Source organism: Podarcis filfolensis (assembly GCF_964270895.1).
Source record: "Podarcis filfolensis genome assembly, chromosome: 4".
In the NCBI taxonomy this organism is placed as follows: Eukaryota; Metazoa; Chordata; class Lepidosauria; order Squamata; family Lacertidae; genus Podarcis; species Podarcis filfolensis.
In genome coordinates, this window is record NC_139607.1 from 94,114,640 (window position 1) to 94,136,876 (window position 22,237).

The window sequence follows — 22,237 nt, forward strand, 5'->3', positions numbered from 1 at the left end:
GAAACATTGCCTGCTTCCCTTCCCACTCCTGTGGGCTTTTTCTTTTTTTCTTCTTAACAGGAACACACAAGCCAAGCATTCGTTTAGGATGCGAAGGTGTTGAAGGCTTAAACAGCAGCCACCCACCAAATCTCGAGAATTAGGAAGCTGAATTTGCAGCGCCGCACAGGAAGCCGAAGATCTCCCCCTTGAAACCTCTCCAACTGATGTTTCTCACTAGTCGGGCCCCTTCCTTTCATAATCCGACGTGATAACCCTGCTGGCACCATTTATATCAGGGGGAGGCAAAAAGACAAAAGAGCCCCATGGCAAAAAAAAAAAATCCCAAAAAGATTCCGCTATTGTGATGTGAGCGTTATAACCAGGAACCTAACCAGCTTACGTTGTGAAACATAAATTGGGATTCCGGAGGATTTATATGGTTTTGAGCGCTGGAGCTTTTATTTATTTATTTTTAAGCACTCGTGTCCGCTTCCTCCAAGTGGTTGCAACTTCGGCACCCCCCCCCCCCGTTCCCCAGTTTAAATTAACCTTGCAATATAGCTTTTCTGCAAATAATAGGGAGAGAAACCCCCCTTTTGTTTCCGCACTACCGCGGCAAAAAGCAAAAGGGAGGCAGAATCCGCCATTGTTGGTTTTGGACCAATGTACCTACCGGATACTGGATTTTCTGTGCCGTGAACTTTTGACTCCGGCGCGAATGATTCCTGCCCAAGCCATCCTTCTCCCCGAATCTATTGGCGGGTTTGAACCCTTTTTTGCGTGACTGTATTCATGCAAATGACCTCTGGGAGCCCCCATGGCAAAGTAGTGTATTATATAGCATTTGAACACTGCCCTCCTTTTTCTCTGTGTGTGTTTCAGGTCATTAGCATAGGTCCAACAGAACAGAGGCTCCTATTTCCATAAGAAAGGCAAATCTCTCCCGTTTAATCACTTTCCACCAAATGAACCATTTAATGCCATATTCAGACCTATTGTGCGAGGATTTCCCAAGTCTCTCCTTGATCCACTTACACTCCCTCCTCGGCCTTTTGTCTCTTGTTAACCTGCTTGCTTTTTGCAATTTTTTATTAAAAAAAATTAAAAGAAGGTGGTGGATTGCAAGGAGTGAGGTGGGAGGACGGGACGGAATGGATCAAATCAATTGCAAGAGGCGTGCAGCTGTTTTAATTAAAACTCCCCCCCCTCCAGCTTTCCCCCCTCCAAAAAAGTTGCTTGGAATGTTCTTTGTGCTCCTCTGGAGCGGCGTCTAATCACTGTAATTTAACAGATTCCGTAATTACCTTCCTTGCATGGAAATCGCTTGATTGCTGTTTCTTTGTCCGATCCCTACTCGAAGTGATGGGCTGAATTTAAAACCAAGATGAATGGCTTGCTTTGCCGGGGAGCATTGCAGGGGTGGTCCGGATTGGTTTCAGGCCCCGTGGGTCTCCAAAACAAGAGGGGAAACGGCGGGCATGTGTTTACGGACAAACCTTGGCCTGGTTGTCTCGCTGCTGCTTCAGGGCCATGCCGGTTCAGAGCGCAGGTGGAGATTTCTTGGCAATAAATACATCATCTCCATAGATAAGAAAACAGGTTCTCCGAGGGAAGGAAGTACCGGCTAGAACCCTTCTCCCTGATAATAGTTTTTTGCATTTCTGGGGAGTGTTTGGTTTGGGTGCCTTGGAAGGGAGCCCCACACCCCACCCCATTCTTCACACATGCAGAGTCTGAAATGGTACAGCCCAGGCAGACATTTGCCACCGCAATGAAAACATGACCCTAGGATCTTAAGTGTTGCATCCACTGTAGCACCAAGTAACTTGTCCCAGCAGTGCAAATATTTCTGCTTGTGCAGTTGCTCTCTAAATCCCTTCTGGGTTTGCCACCAACGCTCCAGAGCAGATTTGAGGAGGCTCTAGCTGCTCCAGAACCCAGAGCAGCGCACATGCTGTGCACCCAGAGCTGGGGCAGCACAGAAAAAGGTACTATGGTGCTTCAGGTTAAGAACAGTTTCAGGTTAAGAATGGACCTCTGGAACAAATTAAGTACGTAACCAGAGGTACGACTGTATGGTGGAATTGTTTAAACATCAAACAATTTTGGGAAACAATATACAGTATAATGAAATGAAAACAATGTTCAGATATTCATTTAGGAAAACATCAGAAGGTTTTCTATTGGGAATAGTGCCAGGAAGTCTAAAGGAAGAGGAAAAAGACATTATATTTATACGCAACAGTAGCCACATTTACTTCCAGGTTTTCAGCGTTCGGGAGCTGAAACGTTCCAAAACGGAGGTGTTCGGGATCCAAGGTTTGACTGTAGTTAGAATTCCAGATGAGGGGTATATCTCACCTTTCTTCCTCTGCCAGTCTGTTTAGTTCCCATACTGGCCATGTAGAAAGGAAACCCCATTCCCCAGCTTTGTTTTCTTCTCCACCAGTGTGCTTGGTAAATTTTATTATTAACTAGCCTGCAAACAGGCTCATGAACATTTTTGCAGGCTATGACTCCCATCTTAGCCATTGGATGTGGATGATGGGAGTTGTAGTCAAACCACATATGGGGAACCAAGGTTGAAGAACACTTATTTATCTTGTGCCTGCTTAATTCCCTCTTCCTTTGCACCCTGTTTTATGGTTTCCACTCTGGATGAGGCACAATTGTGGTAATTTTGCAAAGGCCTGCTTTGGTATGTGTGTGAGAGAGACCTAGTTTGCTGTTAGAATTTGCTTTCTGATCCTTCAGCAGCTGCAACGATGCCCCTCTTTAATTAAGAACCTTACAGAAGCCCAGCACTCCCACACTTACCAAAAAAAGAAAAAAAGAAAAATTCAAGCCAGCCTCATGTTTCCTTCATGACCCCAGAGAATTAGCTGGGATTAAGACTCCTCTTAGCCTCCTCTCTTGACAAACGGTGAGATGAGATTGCAGAGTGGTTTAGAAGGGGACTGGCTGAACTTGCAAACAACCCTTTCAACCCCAAATCTTTGCAGACATAACTCTACAAGTTAATGTGTGCGGTCGCTTCTGTTTGTGCCCAGAGAGGGTCTGCACCCTTCCTTGATATTCAAATCTACCCATGCCAGCCTGGGGTGAGAGAAAGAAAAAAGAGAGAGAGGAGGGGAGCCTTTGGAAAGAGGAATTTATTTGTGTGGAGAAAATGCTATGGTTACTCTTAGCGCCGAACATTGCTAAGCCACGTGGGAGCAGGAGGCTGACATTTGCGAGGCGGAATCTGTATGCAGGAGCAGAGGGCTGGCCACCCATTGTCTAACAGATGTCTCATTTTTCCTGATTTGCTTGCACAATGGCCACTTTCACAAGTAACGCCAAAACATGGTTTTGTGGAGAGATGGGGAACCTGTGGCTCTCCAGGGGGTGTTGAACTCCCAGCTGAGCATCGCGCTCAGGGCCGTCTTTACCCGGGGGTGCAAGGGGTGCAGGGCGCCTGGGTACCGAATTCTGGGGGGTACCAGGCGCCCGACACTGAAGCCACCTAAGCGTATTGTATTCAGCTGCTGTGTGGCAGCGGGGTCAGCAGCACCTCTCTGGAAAGTCTCGCTCACCAAAGCCGGGGGGGGGGAGTGGCAGGAAAGAGGGAGAGACAAACAGAAAGAGAATGCACCTATCTAGCAATGGGAGCGTGCACAGGCTCCGGAACCTCCCCAAGAAGAACTCGGCCCCAGGATGGCAACTAGATATTTCGTTTTGGCGAAACCCCGGTTTAAGGAGCCATTTGGCACCCAGTTTATATACCTGAGTTTCTAACACTGTCTGGGAGCTGCAGCTAGTGAGACTTCTAGATATCTGGACATAATGGGACCTCTAGATATCTGGAATTATATACTGATTTCTGCTGCACAGCCAACCTATAGCCTGCCAAACCCAGTTCAAGGGGTTGATAAAGACTTGCTCAGTTTGGGACAGCAAAACTTGAAGGACTGCAGTCCTTTATATTAGCCGGTACAGGCTGAGACGTGCAGAAGAGGCTCTTTTCATTGTGTCATTGTTGACATAAGAGAGGGCCTTTTCTTTTGGGGTCACCTGTATATGGGACTCCCTCCTTCAGGAGTTTTGCATGGCACCTTCATTGTGGATCTTCCAGTGCCATTTAAATATACACTTTCCCCATGAGATTTTGAGGAGGAATGGACTTGGTTACGGCCAGCTGCGATTGTTGAGCTCTCCTTGTTCTACTGACATAGTAGTTTTAAATGTTGTTTTAATAATTGTTGATTATTGCTATGTTGAATGTTACTGCTTTTAATGGAATTTGGGTCAGTTTGCATTTTCATGCGGACCTACCTAATTAGCACTTCCCGAAACAATATATGAGAATTGCTCTCCTCCGAATTTTGTGATGCAATTCTCCAACTGAGAAAAAAGTACCATATTTTTTGCTCTATGAGACTCACTTTTTCCCTCCTAAAAAGTAAGGGGAAATGTGTGTGCATCTTACGGAGCGAAGGCAGGCTGCACAGCTATCCCAGAAGCCAGAACAGCAAGAGTGATTGCTGCTTTCACTGCGCAGCGAACCCTCTTGCTGTTCTGGCTTCTGAGATTCAGAATATTTTTTTCTTGTTTTCCTCCTCCCAAAACTAGGTGCGTCTTGTGGTCTGGTGCGTCTTATAGAGCGAAAAATATGGTAGAACTGCTAGGGTTGCCATAATCCCAAAAGTGAAAATCTGCCCGGATGCTATTTTGTGTCCAGGATGTGTCCAGGAAAACTCAGACATGTGGCAACCCTAAAAACCGGCAGAAGCAAATGCAAAATTGCGTGGGAACACATGCATGTTAGGGAAAAAATGGTGACAATTCTTTGTCAGGACTTAAGAAAAAAAATAAATCCTATACCAGTGCAGAACTGTGATGAACTGAATTGAAGACTGTGAAGATGGTAACTGGAGAGAAACCTATATGAACAGATTCATCTGTTCCTATCACGTACCCGTTAAAAGCCCAAGCTTGACTACAAAAAGGTCCCTGCAGATTGATGCAGCTTTGCAGACATAATATGTGTCTTTCAAAAGAGGCAAGTGGAGAGTGGTCATATTAAACTGATGGGGGAATGTTTGTTTCCAGGTTTAGGGCACGAATAAAGCAGGGGAGGAAAGGGGTGGAGAATGAGCAAAAGAAGGGGGGAATATAACAGGAGAGCAGAATCCGTCCTCCTGTTGAGTTAATTACTTCTTCCTAACATTTCCTCTGGTCAAAATTGTCAGCAACCGCACCATGTAATACAAGTGGTTTTTTTAAAAAGAAACAGCATGGTATATAAAAGACCACTTGCAAACGAGAATTACTGCAATAACATACAATTAGCCTGTGTCCTGACAGCGGATGATAGAAAGATGGGAAAAGAACAGGAATCGTAGCCCACCTGGGATTTGGGAAAGTTAACAAATCTGAAACCTTGCAAAGGCAGTCATGAGCTGTCAAAATGCTTCTTGGCTGTTTCCTTCCTCGCCAACCCTGTTACTAGGCGCTTATTTTATTGATCTGATTTCCATCTTGGTGGCCTGCCTTTTTAACAAATACATTTCAATGAGCATTAGCTCTGACCTGACACTGTAGGCCTGGAAGGTTTGTTGCCTGGATGCCCTGGAGCTGCCCACTCCAATTCTGCAATAAGTGAATAATAATAATAATAATAATAATAATAATAATAATAATAATTTTTTATTTATACCCCGCCCTCCCCAGCCAAGACCGGGCTCAGGGCGGCTAGCAACCAATAATAAAAACAAGTTGATTGAAATACAATTTAAAAGATTAAGATACAGTACTAAAACAATTAGGGAGCAATCTCATCATAGGAGGAGAAAGGAAAAAGAAAAAGGGGGAGGGAATCAAACTGATTCTGAGCCAAAGGCCAGGTGGAACAACTCTGTCTTACAGGCCCTGCAGAAAGAGATCAGACCGCGCAGGGCCCTTGTCTCATGAGGCAGAGCGTTCCACCAGGCCGGAGCCAGTGTTGAGAAGGCCCTGGCTCTGGTTGAGGCTAATCTAACTTCCTTAGGGCCCGGGACCTCCAGGGTGTTGCTATAATAAGAGATCCTACTGGACCGGGCCAATGTTCCATGTCACCCAACATCCTCTTTTAACAGTGCCCCCCCCAGATGCCTGTGGAAAACCTGTGAGCAGGAGCACTCTCCCCTATTGCAGTTTTTAGCAGCTGATACTCAGAAGCTTTGTTGCCTCCCAGCTGCGTAGGGGGAGCATAGCCGCTGAGTTCGAAATTAGCCAGGCGCCAGGCGCATTTTGCACCTGGCTTTTTACCACTTGCGACCAAGTCAAGATGCCCAGGATGGTGCCTGACATCTCCACCATCTGGGGATCATTGGATCTGGACCGTTTCTGCAAACTAATACCCCATCCTGTAGAATCCTATCTGCTATATTTTACCTGCACAATCGGAATGAATTTCCGGAACCAAAATGCTTTTTTTCCCTATGCAGCCTGAGCAGGAGGCGTCACCATGAAGAAAAAGGGGTCAGAATTGGCCAATATGTATAATAATAATAATAAATAAAATTTTATTTATATCCCACCCTCCCCAGCCGAAGCCGGGCTCAGGGCGGCTAACAACAGTAAAGTAATACAGCATTCTAAAATCAATTCATTCTAAAATCAGTTCAAAATCAAATTAATGGCAACCATTGGGCCAGAGTTCTGTGAGGATTACCAAAGGCTGTGCCTTGGCCAAAGGCCTGGTGGAACAGCTCGGTTTTGCAGGCCCTGTGGAAAGATGTCAAGTCCCGCAGGGCCCTAGTCTCTTGTGACAGAGCGTTCCACCAGGTCGGGGCCACAGCCAAAAAAGCCCTGGCTCTGGTTGAGGCCAGCCTAACCTCCCTGTGGCCTGGGATCTCCAAGATGTTTCTGTTTGAAGACTGTAAGGTCCTCCGTGGGACATACCAGGAGAGGCGGTCCTGTAGGTACGAGGGTCCTAGGCCGTATAGGGCTTTAAAGATTAAAACCAGCACCTTGAACCTGATCCTGTACTCCACCGGGAGCCAGTGCAGCTGGTATAGCACCAGGTGAATGTGATCCCACAGCGAGGACCCCGTAAGGAGTCTCGCCGCGGCATTCTGCACCCACTGGAGTTTCTGCTATGTATGTGGACTGTCCCTGGATCAAGTGACTTTGCTTCTTTAAGTTCTTCTGATGGGTCAGCCTCCAGCATTTCTGTTTTGCAAAGGGATCAGGAAGTATGTAAAATACTCTGCCGGAGACCCCAAAGAGCTGAAGCCGTTCTAAGAAGATGGCACTGGAACAGATGAGCAAATAGCAGAAGACGTAGCAGAAGACCGTTCCCTAGTTTTCTGCGACTGCGAGAGGCAGCTGGGTGGGAGCTGAAAGTTAAGTGATCCCAGTGGCTGTGTCTCTTCCTGCCTTTGGCTCCAGTGGGTGGAACTGTCCTTTAATTTCCCCAGGTGTACGCAGAAAATAATAATAATAATAATAATAATAATAATAATAATAATAATAATAATAATATATTATTTATACCCCACCCATCTGACTGGGTTTCTCCAGCCACTCTGGGTGGCTTCCAACAAAACACTAAAATACAAAAACCTATTAAACATTAAAAACTTCCCTAAACAGGGCTGCCTTCAGATCTCTTCCAAAAGTCTGGTAGTTGTTTTTCTCTTTGACATCTGATGGGAGGGTGTTCCACAGGGCGGGTGCCACTACCAAGAAGGCCCTCCTTGGTTCCCTGTAACTTTGGCTTCTCGCAGTGAGGGAACTGCCAGAAGGCCCTCGGCGCTGGACCTCAGTGTCCGGGCTGAACGATGGGGGTGGAGACGCTCCTTCAGGTATACTGGGCTGAGGCCGTTTAGGGCTTTCAAGGTCAGCACCAACACTTTGAATTGTGCTCGGAAACGTACTGGGAGCCAATGTAGGTCTTTCAGGACCGGTGTTATATGGGAATGGGATGGTCTGCTGACTCTTGCCAGAGCAGAAGCTCGGAAGGAGATGGATCTGCCATTTTGCTCCTCCTGTGTTTCCTAGCCGAGTGCATTGGGGTCTCGCTCAGTTGCATCTCTGTGCTTCCTTTGGTTGAGCTTCCCGTCCCATTTGGAAGCTTGTTTGGAAAGCAGAACCTAAGAAGGAGGAAAGTGGCGCTGCTGAGCTTGACAGTTTCACCTCTCCGTAAAGGTGACTCTTCAGCCGTTATCAGGCGGCGGTTTTATTCTAACCTTAAACATTTAAGAGTCTGGGAGGACACGGTAATCCATCCTATTGGGGGAGATTGGGGTGGTGGTGGAATCAATGCAACTCAGTGTAATTAGCAGTATTCTCCACCCCCACCCCCCGAGTAAGTCAATGGCAGAGGGACAATGGGCGGGGGAGAGAGAAAGGCCATCTGCAGTGTATGTTTGTTTGGCCTAATGTATTTTGACTACCTTGCCACTTTTATAATCAGATTGTTTAGGCGAGAGGGAGAGAGATGCTATGGATTTTTCCCTTATCTCTTAAGCATTCTAATAGACTCTAATGCAATTAAATTAAGACAGTTCAGTGCGATAGAGCAGTACAATGGAAGGTGTGTACCGCTACATAACCGCTTCGCACAAGATAGGAGAAGTTATGGGTGTGACATCACCGGCAATCGCTCAACACAGGAGATGTGTGCTCTTCCTTGTTCAAATCGCCCCCCGCCCTTTAATCCCTACGCGACCCTGCTCACCACTGACCAGTGTTAGCTAATTGTCAAATGGCACCTTAAACCTAGGTTACAGTCGCCACAGCAGATGACCTTTGGGGTATCTTCCAGTGCTGCAGTTATATGATCTCAGGTACACTGGTTGATTGTAGCTTGCTCTTGCAACAATTCGCTGGCAAGAAGTTTGCAAGGAGGAGAAACACTCACAGTGGGAATGGAAATAGCATTGGCAGAGCTTTCCAAACTGTGTGTCACAACATGTTAGTGCAGGGGTCAGCAAACTTTTTCAGCAGGGGGCCGGTCTGCTGTGCCTCAGACCTTGTGGGGGGCCGGACTATATTTGGGGGGGGGGTGAACGAATTCCTATGTCCCACAAATAACCCAGAGATGCATTTTAAATAAATAAATAAAATAAAATAAGTAAAATAAGTAAAATAAATAAATAAATAAATAAATAAATAAATAAATAAATAAATGTCTTTTAAATAAAAGGACATACGCTTCAGGTTACAGACTCTGCTAACTCAGAAATAGTGCTTCAGGTTAAGAACTTTGCTTCAGGATGAGAACAGAAATTGTGCTCCGGCAGCGCAGCAGCAGCAGGAGGCCCCATTAGCTAAAGTGGTGCTTCAGGTTAAGAACAGTTTCAGGTTAAGTACGGACCTCCGGAACGAATTAAGTACTTAACCCGAGGTACCACTGTAAAACTGACTTACTGTGTCGTGAAATGGTGCAAACCTGAATTCCCGTGTTGCGAAATGATCCATGTTCAAAAGGTGTGTCGCCAACTTGAAAAGTTCAGAAAGCTCTGAACTGTGGGCTAGGGCAGAGGCTTTTAAACTGTGGTTGCCAAACTGTCACTCAGAAATCTGCACGTACAGTAGTTGCTATTGAAGAAGAGTTTGGATTTGATATCCCGCTTTATCACTACCCGAAGGAGTCTCAAAGCGGCTAACATTCTCCTTTTCCCCACAACAAACACCCTGTAAAGTGAGTGGGGCTGAGAGACTTCAAAGAAGTGTGACTGGCCCAAGGTCACCCAGCAGCTGCATGTGGAGGAGCGGAGACGCGAACCCGGTCCCCCAGATTACGAGTCCACCGCTCTTAACCACTACACCACACTGGCTCTCACATTGGACCTTTGCCAGTAGCAAAACGCACCTGGAGAATTTCAAGCAATTGACGTGTGTTTCAATACCTGACAGACTGATGTGTATTAAGGAGTTAGGCTGCACTGCTAACCTTGCTTATTTTGGAGGAAGCCCCAATGAACTCAATGGAGCTTCCTCCTAGGTAGAGCAGTTTAGGGCTGCGCTCCCAGTTACCGGAAGACGATAGTAATGTAAACATGCATGAGAGTGATGCTGCAATCCTTTTCAGAAATAAGCCGCGTCGAGTTCAGTGAGAGTTACTCAGGAGGAAGCGCGCATAGGATTGATTGCACCTTAAGCATTTTTATATGGAGGTATAAATATATCGTAAGGCTTCGCTGCCTGGCGAACATAATATTATTTTAAAAGAGGGAAGAAAAAAACCTGAATGCGCAGGGCCGTGTAGGCAGCAGAAATTTTTAATTTTCTTTCTGCAGGAAAACGAAAATAAGAAATCTAATGAAAAGTTTACTTTGCACTTAAGGGGGGGAAAATGTAGCAGGTTTATGATGTGTACTCAAAGGTGTAATCCCTCTTGGATATTGTTTCCAGTTCTAGAGTTCTTTAATATCCTTGGGTTGCCAGGTACAAAGATATGTAGGCGCTGCAATGTTTTTCAGCTGTTCCTTTGCAGTCATTCAGAATGCCAAACTTGCCCCCCACCGCTTCGTGGGGGCAACGTTGGCAGCAGAAATTAGAAGCAGCGTTTTATAGCAGGAGATGAGGCTATGACTACTGCGTTTGATTAAATAGCTCTGAATCCCAGACTGTTTGTTTCATAAAAGTTGCCCTACACTGATTGCATTGAGAGAGAGACAGACAGAGAGTGCACTTCAGACAAGTTTGTTCTAGATCCTGATAGGATGCACTTAATCACCACAACCGCAATTACCGCAGCGGCTAACGAAACAGGATTTTTAAATTCCTACGGCAAAACGTTTCGGCTTCGTCAGTTGGCTCTGATAATAGTGATGGTGGCAGTTTTAGAGCTTTGTGGATGGAAGGTACCAGAGATAGCTCCGTCTGTAGAGCACGAAACTCTTTATCTTAGGGTTGTGGGTTCGAATCCGACGTTGGGCAAAAAGATTCCTGCGTTGGAGGGGGTGGGACTAGATGACCCTCGTGGTCCCTTGCAACTCCTACAATTCTGTGATTCTATGAATGCTTTGAAGGACTTTATTTGCCGAAGCTATGCGATGATGGTACTGTCCCTGAGGACAAAACAAAACAAACAAGATGAATTTTAACAGGGAGAAATGTAAAGTATTGCACTTGGGCAAAAAAATGAGAGGCACAAATACAAGATGGGTGACACCTGGCTTGAGAGCAGTACATGTGAAAAGGATCTAGGAGTCTTGGTTGACCACAAACTTGACATGAGCCAACAGTGTGACGCGGCAGCTAAAAAAGCCAATGCAATTCTGGGCTGCATCAATAGGAGTATAGCATCTAGATCAAGGGAAGTAATAGTGCCACTGTATTCTGCTCTGGTCAGACCTCACCTGGAGTACTGTGTCCAGTTCTGGGCACCACAGTTCAAGAAGGACACTGACAAACTGGAACGTGTCCAGAGGAGGGCAACCAAAATGGTCAAAGGCCTGGAAACGATGCCTTATGAGGAACGGCTAAGGGAGCTGGGCATGTTTAGCCTGGAGAAGAGGAGGTTAAGGGGTGATATGATAGCCATGTTCAAATATATAAAAGGATGTCACATAGAGGAGGGAGAAAGGTTGTTTTCTGCTGCTCCAGAGAAGCGGACACGGAGCAATGGATCCAAACTACAAGAAAGAAGATTCCACCTAAACATTAGGAAGAACTTCCTGACAGTAAGAGCTGTTCGACAGAGGAATTTGCTGCCAAGGAGTGTGGTGGAGTCTCCTTCTTTGGAGGTCTTTAAGCAGAGGCTTGACAACCATACGTCAGGACTGCTTTGATGGTGTTTCCTGCTTGGCAGGGGGTTGGACTTGATGGCCCTTGTGGTCTCTTCCAACTCTATGATTCTATGATTCTATGACATGTGGGGTTAATGTGTCCGATATGTACAGCCAGAAGAGGGAACATGGGAGCGTTTTGCTATAAGAATTTAAATTTTACCTTTCGTTAGTCTCTGTAATCTGAGTGAAATCCACGATAGTGAGTGGCCATCATCCACTCATGCATGGGGCCTCTCCTTCCTCCTCTGTCCCCCTCGGTGCACCCTCAAGATATGCTCTAGAACAGCGGTTCTCAACCTGTGGGTCCCCAGATGCTGTTGGACTACAACTCCCATCATCCCTAAACTCTGGCCTTGCTAGCTAGTGGTGATGGGAGTTGTAGTTCAACAACATCTGGGGACCCACAGGTTGAGAAAGGCTGCTCTAGAGGGTTGGGGGACCCTCTGGAGAAGATTTTGGGGGGCTGGCAGGGGGAGAAGAGAAGCTGGAAGTTCCTTTATGGAAGTGGGTAAGAGGTCAGAATATTGATAGCGCAGGCTAGGTTTATCAGTGGCTATTGGTCATTATAATTCTGTATTATTTATTCAATTTATACACCACTCTGTACCCGAAGGTCTCATGGCGGATCACAACAAGACCACAACATATAAAATCAAACCAAAAGCAGTAACCCAATAAACCACCCCCCCAAAAAGCCACTTTCTAAAAGGGTGTTAGATGTCAATAAGATCAACCGATGGCCTGGTTTAAAAGGAATGTTTTTACCCGGCACCTAAAGGTGTATAATGGGATGCGGGTGGAGCTGTGGGTTAAACCACAGAGCCTAGGACTTGCCAATCAGAAGGTCGGCGGTTCAAATCCCCGAGACGGGATGAGCTCCTGTTGCTCGGTCCCTGCTCCTGCCAACCTAGCAGTTTGAAAGCATGTCAAAGTGCAAGTAGATAAATAGGTACCACTCCGGCGGGAAGGTAAACGGCGTTTCCGTGTGCTGCTCTGGTTTGCCAGAAGCGGCTTAGTCATGCTGGCCACATGACCCGAAAGCTGTACGCCGGCTCCCTCGGCCAATAAAGCGAGATGAGCGCCGCAACCCCAGAGTCGGCCACGACTGGACCTAATGGTCAGGGGTCCCTTTACCTTTATCTTTAAAGGTGTATAATGAAGGCTCCAGGTGAACTTCCCTGGGGAGAGCATTTCACAGATGGGGAGCCACTACAGAGAAGGCCCTGTTCTCGTGTTGCCACCCTCTGGACCTCTTGAGGAGAAGGCGCACAGAGGAGGGCCTCAGAAGATTATCTCAGGGACTAAGTAGGTTCATAGGAAAAGAGGCAGTGCTTGAGGCATTGTAGTCAGGAAGATTATAGGAATCCTTTACGTTTGGAGGTAACCTAACCCTGAACAACACTTGCAATGTTTGCCAAGAGGTGCTGGCTTCCAGCTTATGGGTTTCCTGGAGTTCTCTTACTTTCCAAAGCACAGGTACATCCAGCCAGGGTGTGTTCAGGTATGTGCGCAGGTGAGTGGGACGAGTTCTGTTGCCTCCAGTTGACACTTCCCTTCCAATGACTATTGGAAAGCTCTCGTGACGCTTCTCAGAGACTTCCAGCTTATAAGCTGCCTTGTTGCTGTGGCCGTCTCCCTGCTTCCTTGGAAGGAACAGGCCATTCTTGAAATGTACAGGCCTCACCTCAGAGCAAACAGGCACGCGATATGGATGCCTCTTTTCGTCTAACGTCTTCACCGTGGCCGGCTCCGCCTGCTTGATATTGTAGGGTGAAAGTCGCCAGATAATAGAAAATGCATCTCTTGCTTCTCCTGAAAGGTCAGTGCTCCTGTGGCTATAGAACAGATTATTCTGAAAATGTCACTCCACAAAAGAGTTGAAATACCTATATGGTCCTTTTACTAGATGCGGAGCAATTAAGCCACAATGCCTGGGATTTGCTTCTCCATCTGTGTTCCTGGAACCAGTTGCCTAAAGGGTGGGGTGATTATACAATAAACTATGGTTACCAGATTTTTTTCAATGAATCCAGGGTCATTTTTTTATTTTTATTTTTTGAAGCTAAGGTGCAACAGGGAGTCAGTAGTGGGGGTGGTGAGGCAAAAGACCCTGGGCCCAAGCACACATGCATATTGTATTATTATTATTATTATTATTATTATTATTATTATTAATTATACCCAGCCCATCTGGCTGAGTTTCCCCAGCCACTCTGGGCGGCTTCCAACGGAATATTAAAATACAATAACCTACTAAACATTAAAAGCTTCCCTGAACAGAGCTGCCTTCAGATGTCTTTTAAAAATAGGATAGCTGCTTATTTCCTTCACATCTGAAGGGAGGGAGTTCCACAGGGCGGGCGTCACCACCGAAAAGGCCCTCTGTCTAGTTCCCTGTAACCTCACTTCTCACAGGGAGGGAAGTGCCAGAAGGCCCTGGGAGCTGGACCTCGGTGTCCGGGCAGAACGATGGGGGTGGTCCTGTATACCTGAAGGAGCGTCTCCACCCCCATCGTTCAACCCAGACACTGAGGTCCAGCGCCAAGGGCCTTCTGGCGGTTCCCTCACTGCGAGAAGCCAAGTTACAGGGAACCAGGTGGAGGGCCTTCTCGGTAGTGGTGCCTGCCCTGTGGAATGCCCTCCCACCAGATGTCAAAGAGAAGAACAACTACCAGACTTTTAGAAGACATCTGAAGGCAGCCCTCTTTAGGGAAGCTTTTAATGTTTAACAGACCACTGTATTTTAATACTCCTGCCAACCTAGCAGTTCGAAAGCACGTCAAAGTGCAAGTAGATCAATAGGTACCGCTCCGACAGGAAGGTAAACAGCGTTTCTGTGTGCTGCTCTGATTCTCCAGAAGCGGCTTAGTCATGCTGGCCACATGACCCGGAAGCTGTATGCCGGCTCCCTCGGCCAGTAAAGCGAGATGAGCGCCGCAACCCCAGAGTCGGCCACGACTGGACTTAATGGTCAGGGGCCCCTTTACTGGTATTTTAATACTTTGTTGGAAGCTGCCCAGAGTGGCTGGGGAAACCCAGCCAGATGGGCGGGGTATAAATAATAAGTTCTATTCTATTCTTTCATCCCTGACCACTGGTCCTGTTAGCTAGGGATTGTGGGAATTGTAGTTCCAAAACATTTGGAGGGCCGGGGTTTGCCTATGCCTGCTCCAGGGTTTCGGGAAGAGCTGAGGGCCCCTCTCTGAGCTCTACATGGAAATGTCAGGGACTGAACCTCTACACTCCGCCTCTGAGCTATAATCCTCCCATAATCCCGAGAGAGGGCGAAGTCAAAAGTTCTGCTTCCAAAGTAGTGGAGCCGCGCATGCATCAGAGCATGGGGGCGCTTGTGCTTCCCTTCCCCCCTCACCAGAGCTTCATCCAATGGCGTTCTCAGGCCAAGCCAGCCTGGTGTTGTGGCTGACGCCTGAAGTTATTTAGGACCTCTCTGGGTTAAAGCCGGCGTAAAACTAATTTGGGTTCTGTCAGCAACAATTCTGCCCTCGCCTTGAAATGCAGGCTTCCCAAGGTGTGCCGGATTCCAATCCTTATTAATTTAATTCATTTTTATTATGTTGTTGTACCCCTTTCCTTTCGAAATGAAATTTTGAGCCCGTCTCTCTCTCTCTCCGCCCCCACCCCCAAAAGCCGGCTGAATTGCGTGTATTACATTAGGGCCAATAAAACCTTCCAGTCAGTTATTCGCTCTATTGTTTAATTTATAGGCTTTTATGAAGGAGACCGCTTCAGAACGCGGTTTTCGCTCTCTCTATAAAGAGAGAAAGAGAGAGGGAGAAATGGAAATGTGCACCTTGAGTTACAGAAAATATATCTTTATGCTCTGCTGTGGAATTATACCAATTTCTTGTCATTCCCCCCCCCCCTTTGTTTGGTACCGTTTGGTACCAGGAGCAGGTAGTAAAGGAACATCACCAGTTTTTCCGAGGGTTGGCAGGGAAGGAAGATGCTTACATATTTGGAATTTAAAAAAATTTGTTCATGCCCTTTCTTTGAGATTCATAGGGATGCAGGGCTCTCCTGCGGCAGAGGATTCTAGTGGGGTCATGAAATCTTAGAATCATAGAACTGTAAAGTTGGAAGGGACCCTAAAGGCTCATCTAGTCCAACCCGCTTCAATGCAGGAATCTCAACGCTGCCTGGTGCCTGGCAGAGTATTTCTCTTGCATGATGAAAGTCTGAGGTTAAATCTCTGGTGTCTCAGGTGCAGGAGAGACCCCAGCCTGAAATGGTTAGAAATTTCAATTTTTCATTAAAAAAAAAGCTAATGCTGTTCTAGGCTGCATCAGCAGAAGTCTAGTCCCCAATCGAGGGAAGTCATAGTCCGCTCTATTCTGCCTTGGTCTGACTAAACCCGAAATACTGTGTCCAGTTGTCAGGAGTGTGTGCAGGAGCCAGGCCCTGTGACCAGTAGCACTCTGCAGGACTGGGGCCTTCCTATAAAAAAATCAATGTGGGGGGCGGGGTGTGACAATAAATTTTCCACACCAAGTACCACCTGACCTTCCTATGCCTCTGATCAGAATGTCGGTGGTTTGAATCCCCATGACGGGGTGACCTCCTGTTGCTCTGTCCCAGCTCCTTCCAACCTAGCAATTTGAAAGCTCACCAGTGCAAGTAGACAAATAGGTACCACTGCAGTGGGAAGATAAACAGTGTTTCCGTGCCCTCTGACACTCATCATGGTCCTCTGTGCACCAGAAGCAGTTTAGTCCTGCTGGCCACATGACCCAGAAAGCTGTCTGTGGACAAACGCTGGCTCCCTCAGCCTGAAAGTGAGATGAGCACTGCAACCCCATAGTCACCTATGACTGAACTTAACCATCCAGGGGTCCTTTGTTGTTGTTGTTTAGTTGTTTAGTCGTGTCTGACTCTTCGTGACCCCCTGGACCAGAGCACGCCAGGCACTTCTGTCTTCCACTGCCTCCTGTAGTTTAGTCAAACTCATGCTGGTAGCTTTGAGAACACTATCCAACCATCTCATCCTCTGTCGTCCCCTTCTCCTTGTGCCCTCCATCTTCCCCAACATCAGGGTCTTTTCCAGGGAGTCTTCTCTTCTCATGAGGTGGCCAAAGTCTTGGAGCCTCAGCTTCAGGATCTGTCCTTCCAGTGAGCACTCAGGGCTGATTTCCTTCAGAATGGATAGGTTTGATCATCTTGCAGTCCATGGGACTCTCAAGAGTCTCCTCCAGACCATAATTCAAAAAGGGGTCCTTTACCTTTATCTTTTAGATAACTAAGAACTTACACACGAGTTTGATTTCCCCCCTTCTCCCTCCCACACCCTTTTTCCTTTTCTGTCATGTCTTTTTAGACTGTAAGGCCTAAAAGCAAGGACTATGTGTCTGTCTCTGTTTTAGTGGCCTCGATGTGCTGCTCTGGGTGTGCATTTCCCACACACACACACTTGCCGGCCACGATTCAGGGAATGCCTTCAAGATGCTAAAAGCTCACAGCAACCATCGCTTCCAAAACATGAGTAGCCAAAGCAGAGAAGGTTTTCCACCTGTGCAAAGAAATTTTACACTTAAGTGCATCCATGGTTTCCCAGCCTGGGAGGGGCAGCGGGGGGAATCAGTGGGTCTTTGTGAAGAAGCGGTGGCTGGGGCAGGAGAGAGCAAGCTATAAATTATTTTGACAGGCTGGGTGTCAAAGCTGCAGCCGCCGGACAGAAATTGTCCCTAGTTTATGTTGCCGTTTGGAGAGCTTTGAACAAAAATGGCTTTGTTCCAACTTGTATGGGCTGAAAAGTCCCCCCATGCCTTTTCTTTCCTTCTCTCTCTCTCTAAAGGGTAAAAAGAATTGATGGCGAATGATGAACAGAGAAACAAAAAGACGGCTAATGCCACCCCAAAACACTAGGTTAGAATGCCCGCCCTCTCCTGACTTCGCCTCCAGCTGTTCCTGTGCAGAATCCAATCCAAAAGCAAAGCACAGACGTTGCAGGGTCAGAGTGGGGCTGGGGCAAGTGAGGAATGCTTCAACGCGGTGCAACAAGCTGTTTGTTTCTACAATGGCCAATGCAGCTGTTTCCTTTTCTTTCTCCAACAGGTGACCCAAAGTTTTGGCCATCTAGCCCATTCTCGGAAAAAAGGCACTTTCTACAGCAGAGCTTTCCAAACTTTTCATGTTGGCGACACATTTTTTAGACATGCATCCTTTTGCAACACAGTAATTGGGACGCGGGTGGTGCTGTGGGTTAAACCACAGAACCTAGGACTTGCCGATCAGAAGGTTGGCGGTTCGAATTCCTGCGACGGGGTGAGCTCCTGTTGTTCGGTCCCGGCTCCTGCCCACCTAGCAGTTCGAAAGCACGTCAAAGTGCAAGTAGATCAATAGGTACCGTTCCGGCGGGAAGGTAAACAGCATTTCCGTGCACTGCTCTGGTTCGCCAGAAGCAGCTTAGTCATGCTGGCCATATGACCTGGAAGCTGAACACCGGCTCCCTTGGCCAATAAAGCTAGATGAGCGCCGCAACCCCAGAGTCGGTCATGACTGGACCTAATGGTCAGGGGTCCCTTTACCTTAATTCAGTTTTACAAGCAAACCAGAGGTTGAACTGACCCCTATCCAGCCCCAGAGGAGTGTGGGGAGTGTTTCTGTGACACACCTACACAATGCAGCTGACACACTAACTGTGTCTTGACACACAGTTTGGAAAGCTCTGTTCTAGAGTGTCCCTATTTTCAGGTGGGATTCAAATCATTCAAATCAAGTCATACCTTTGATTCCAAATGCCTTGGTACTCAGACGTTTTGACTCCCAAACGCTGCAAAGTGAGTGTTCCGGTTTGTGGACGTTCTTTGGAAGCCAAACGTCTGATGGGGCTTCTGTGGCTTCCGATTGGCTGCAGGAACTTCCTGCAGCCAATCAGAAGCCACGCTTTGGTTTCCAAACATTTTGGAAGTTGAACAGACTTCCGGAACAGATTCCGTTCGACTTCCAAAGTACAACCGTATTGGCAAATTTGGGTTGCACCATTATACATGGTTGTGCACGAAAAACACTTCCCCGAAAGGACTTTTTGCGATAAGGAAAGTGACAAGGAAAGATCAGCTAACCTCCCCACAAACAGAGCATAATGAGTGCTCTTTGAAGAGCCAACGTCGCCTAATCTCTCTGCAAACCAGGACGGATGCACCGCAAACAGGTCTCTTGGAAACGCCCAAAGTCTCACTTACGGGAAACTTGGTAATGACCTGTTTGCAGCTCCACAGTGGAGCTATTTTTCTACTGACTTTCAGGCGTAAGTTTTAATTCAACACCTCGAGAATGTATTTTATCAGGCGTCTTGTGAATACAAATAAATAAATTATTGTTTTCCTGGCCGCATGTCTCGCAGGGAGTATGTGTAGCATATATCACAGCATGTTCATGGGGGGGGGGGCGAGGGAAAACTTGGGCGTTCTATTTTCGTTCCCCCATGCACCGCAACTGTGATATTTCCCAGATTTGAAATCTCCGTCGAAAATACGCAGGAGACTCAGCCTCTCCAGAAAAAGCCCCTAAAGGTTGTGCTAGCTGCTCTGTGTAATTATTTGTAGTTGTAAAAATAAGGGACGGGAAGTAGTTGGCTGACATAAAAAAGTAACCTCCCCGTGTTGATTCATTACTTTAATGGAAGCATAAGTAGGTTGTTAATCTGATTTCCTATATAACTCTGAAGAGTGCCGTTTCGGAGGGGAACATCGGGAGAGCTAATGCAGCACAAATGTTATTTTCTTACTGCAGAAATGTGTATTTCATTATGCTATAATCATTGCTCAGGATTGGAAAAGATAAGCGTGTGTGTGCGAGAGAGAATTATGCTCTTTAATCAGTTATTCAGTTACCTCCTCAGGAGGGGTTTGAGGTAATATCACTGATTTGCATTTTTAAAGCGTCTCGATCTCCTCCAACCCACACGCTCAGACAGAGGAGACGACTAAGCTGCTTCACTGAAGGTGAAGTAGTAAGGCCAACTCCGCTGTGTTTGTGCGAAGGAGGCTGTCGTTGCAATCTTAACCAGCAACAGTACCTGTGTTGTTACAAGAACCGTTTTCCCTAATATTACTGCTAACTCATAGTGACTTCAGGAATTGCCATTTGGGTCTTGCAAAGTATATTTTGTGAAATCTGAATAAACTTGTGCAATTCACTGCCACTAGATGTGGCAAAGGGACGCGGGTGGTGCTGTGGGTTAAACCACAGAGCCTAGGACTTGCTGATCAGAAGGTCGGCGGTTCGAATCCCTGCAACGGGGTGAGCTCCCGTTGCTCAGTCCCTGCTCCTGCCCACCTAGCAGTTCAAAAGCACGTCGAAGTGCAAGTAGATAAATAGATACCACTCCAGCAGGAAGGTAAATGGCATTTCTGTGCGCTGCTCTGGTTCGCTAGAAGCGGCTTAGTCATGCTGGCCACATGACCCGGAAGCTGTATGCCGGCTCCCTCAGCCAATAAAGTGAGATGAGCACCGCAACCCCGAGTCAGTCACGACTGGACCTAATGGTCAGGGGTCCCTTTACCTTTACCTAGATGTGGCAAGGACTTCATCACTCAGGTGACTTTAAGGAAGAATTTAACAAACTGATGCAGATTTTATCAGCAAGTGTTAGCTCTGACAGCTCAGTGGAAACTTCATGTTCAGAGGCAGCGGTGTAGTGCGGGGGGGGGGGGGGGAATACAGTGGAGCTCAGCTCCAATCTCTGCCCCCCCCCCATTTTATTTTATTTTGCAAAGCAGAAATAGGATTTTCTTTGCAGCTTGGTAACTGAAAGGGTTTCCTTGCTCTGGCAAGTGAATGAGGTGATAATTAGGCTTTCAAGTTTCTTTGTGACAGATTAGCATGGAGGGAGTCAGAAGATGAGGGAAAGAATTGGGCAGAGGCTAGGTACGTCTTTCCCTTTCTTTGATGGGTTGTACTGCTTCTTGCTGGCAGTTTGCACTTCCTTGCATGTTTCCATTGAAAGCTAAATGTTGCATTTCCTTTTGGGGGTGGGGAACCACTGTGTTTTACAACTTGAATCTATGCAGTCAAAAGTAAGTGCTACCGAGTTTACTCTGAAGAAAAGGCACATGGGATTGCAGTGACACAGAACCTAATACAGTGGTCATTATGCTGTTTACCACTGTCTATAAAACAATGTCTGTGTTTTTTGTCTCTCTTTGGGGACTGTCATGGTGAGCTCCTGCAGTTCTAAATTAACCACTGTTAACCTCTGTTCAGAGAGAGTCTTCATACTAGACCCTAACAATTTCATTTAGTTAGCCCCATTCACGAATTTCTTCCTACGTGACATCTAGAAGCGATTTAAGGATAAAAACATCAACTATTAAAACATGCATAAATGAAACTTCCATGTTCAATGGCATTATATAGGATGCATTGGGGGAAGTCCTGTAGAACAGCTGTTACCTACAAGCCCTGGCTGTGAGCTTCCCATATCCATCTGGCCGGCCCTTTGTGGATGCAGAATTTAGACAAGTCTCGGTCTGATCCAGCAAAATAGTTCATGCATTCCTTGGAAAAATGCAAACCTTATATAGGTGGTAATCTTCAGAGAGGTAGCCGTGTTAGCGTCTCGCAACTGAAACAACAGAGGGAGTCTTGAGACACATGAAAGACTGGAACATTTATTGCGAGAGAGCTTTCCTGGACTTTGGTCCACAGAGACATACACAGTAATAAATTTGTCAGTCTAAAAGGTGTGTCATGGTACAGATATTCTCCGAAAGCGTTGCTTTCCTGCGGTGCTTTGCGGCACTCAGATTTCACAGGTTGTTTAGTTAAGGGCTCCGATTTGAGAACTTGAAAAGAGCGAGAAAAAGAGAAAAGCTTTAGAAATCCCTTTTTTAATCCCAGTCAAGGTATATTACGATTGCAATGCTGAAACATGACATAAGTGTGCATGAATATAGTCGAAAGGCTCTAGGGCTCAGGATGAGGGGGTATGTGTGGAATAGTAAATGGCGATCTGGAAAGGAATGTACCTTATAAATCCCTTCGGGGGGAAATCACACTGGCAGGAGCTGGAGAAATTTGCTGCTTTGCATTTAGGGAAGAAATTGGAGAAACTATGTAAACAGAGAACAGAAGCGACACTTTCCGCCTTCCTTAATTCAAAAGTCATTGTCAGTAATAGCAACCGCATCACGAGGTTGTAAAATAGGAATTTACCTAGCAGCTTTATAGAAGCAGAGTCTAACCTGGGTTGCGGCTAGTAGGAAGAGTCAGCCAGTAAACGAGGAACTTCGCAGGAAATACGATTATGACAATATATATCTGGGAGCCAGGGGCGATGTCAGAAGTGAGGTAGCTTGCTTTGCATGAGACAGAGCAGCAGAGACTTACAGTGTCTGTATCACACTTGGTTTGTTTATGAATATTGTAAGCATAACATAGTGGAAGCAGATAGACTGCTGTAGCAGGCAACACAACCGTTATACCTGCGTCAAATTGCCAAGTAGAACCAAATGATGCTTTAGCTTGGTTGA

The 22,237-nt window shown here is 46.6% G+C and overlaps 1 protein-coding gene across 14 annotated transcripts in view; it reads left to right on the forward strand.

Moving 5' to 3' along the window:
* The window catches only part of TENM4 (teneurin transmembrane protein 4), a 645,582-nt gene that overhangs the window by 395,969 nt on the left and 227,376 nt on the right, over positions 1 to 22,237 (forward strand). The gene's annotated exons all lie outside the window — the stretch shown is intronic.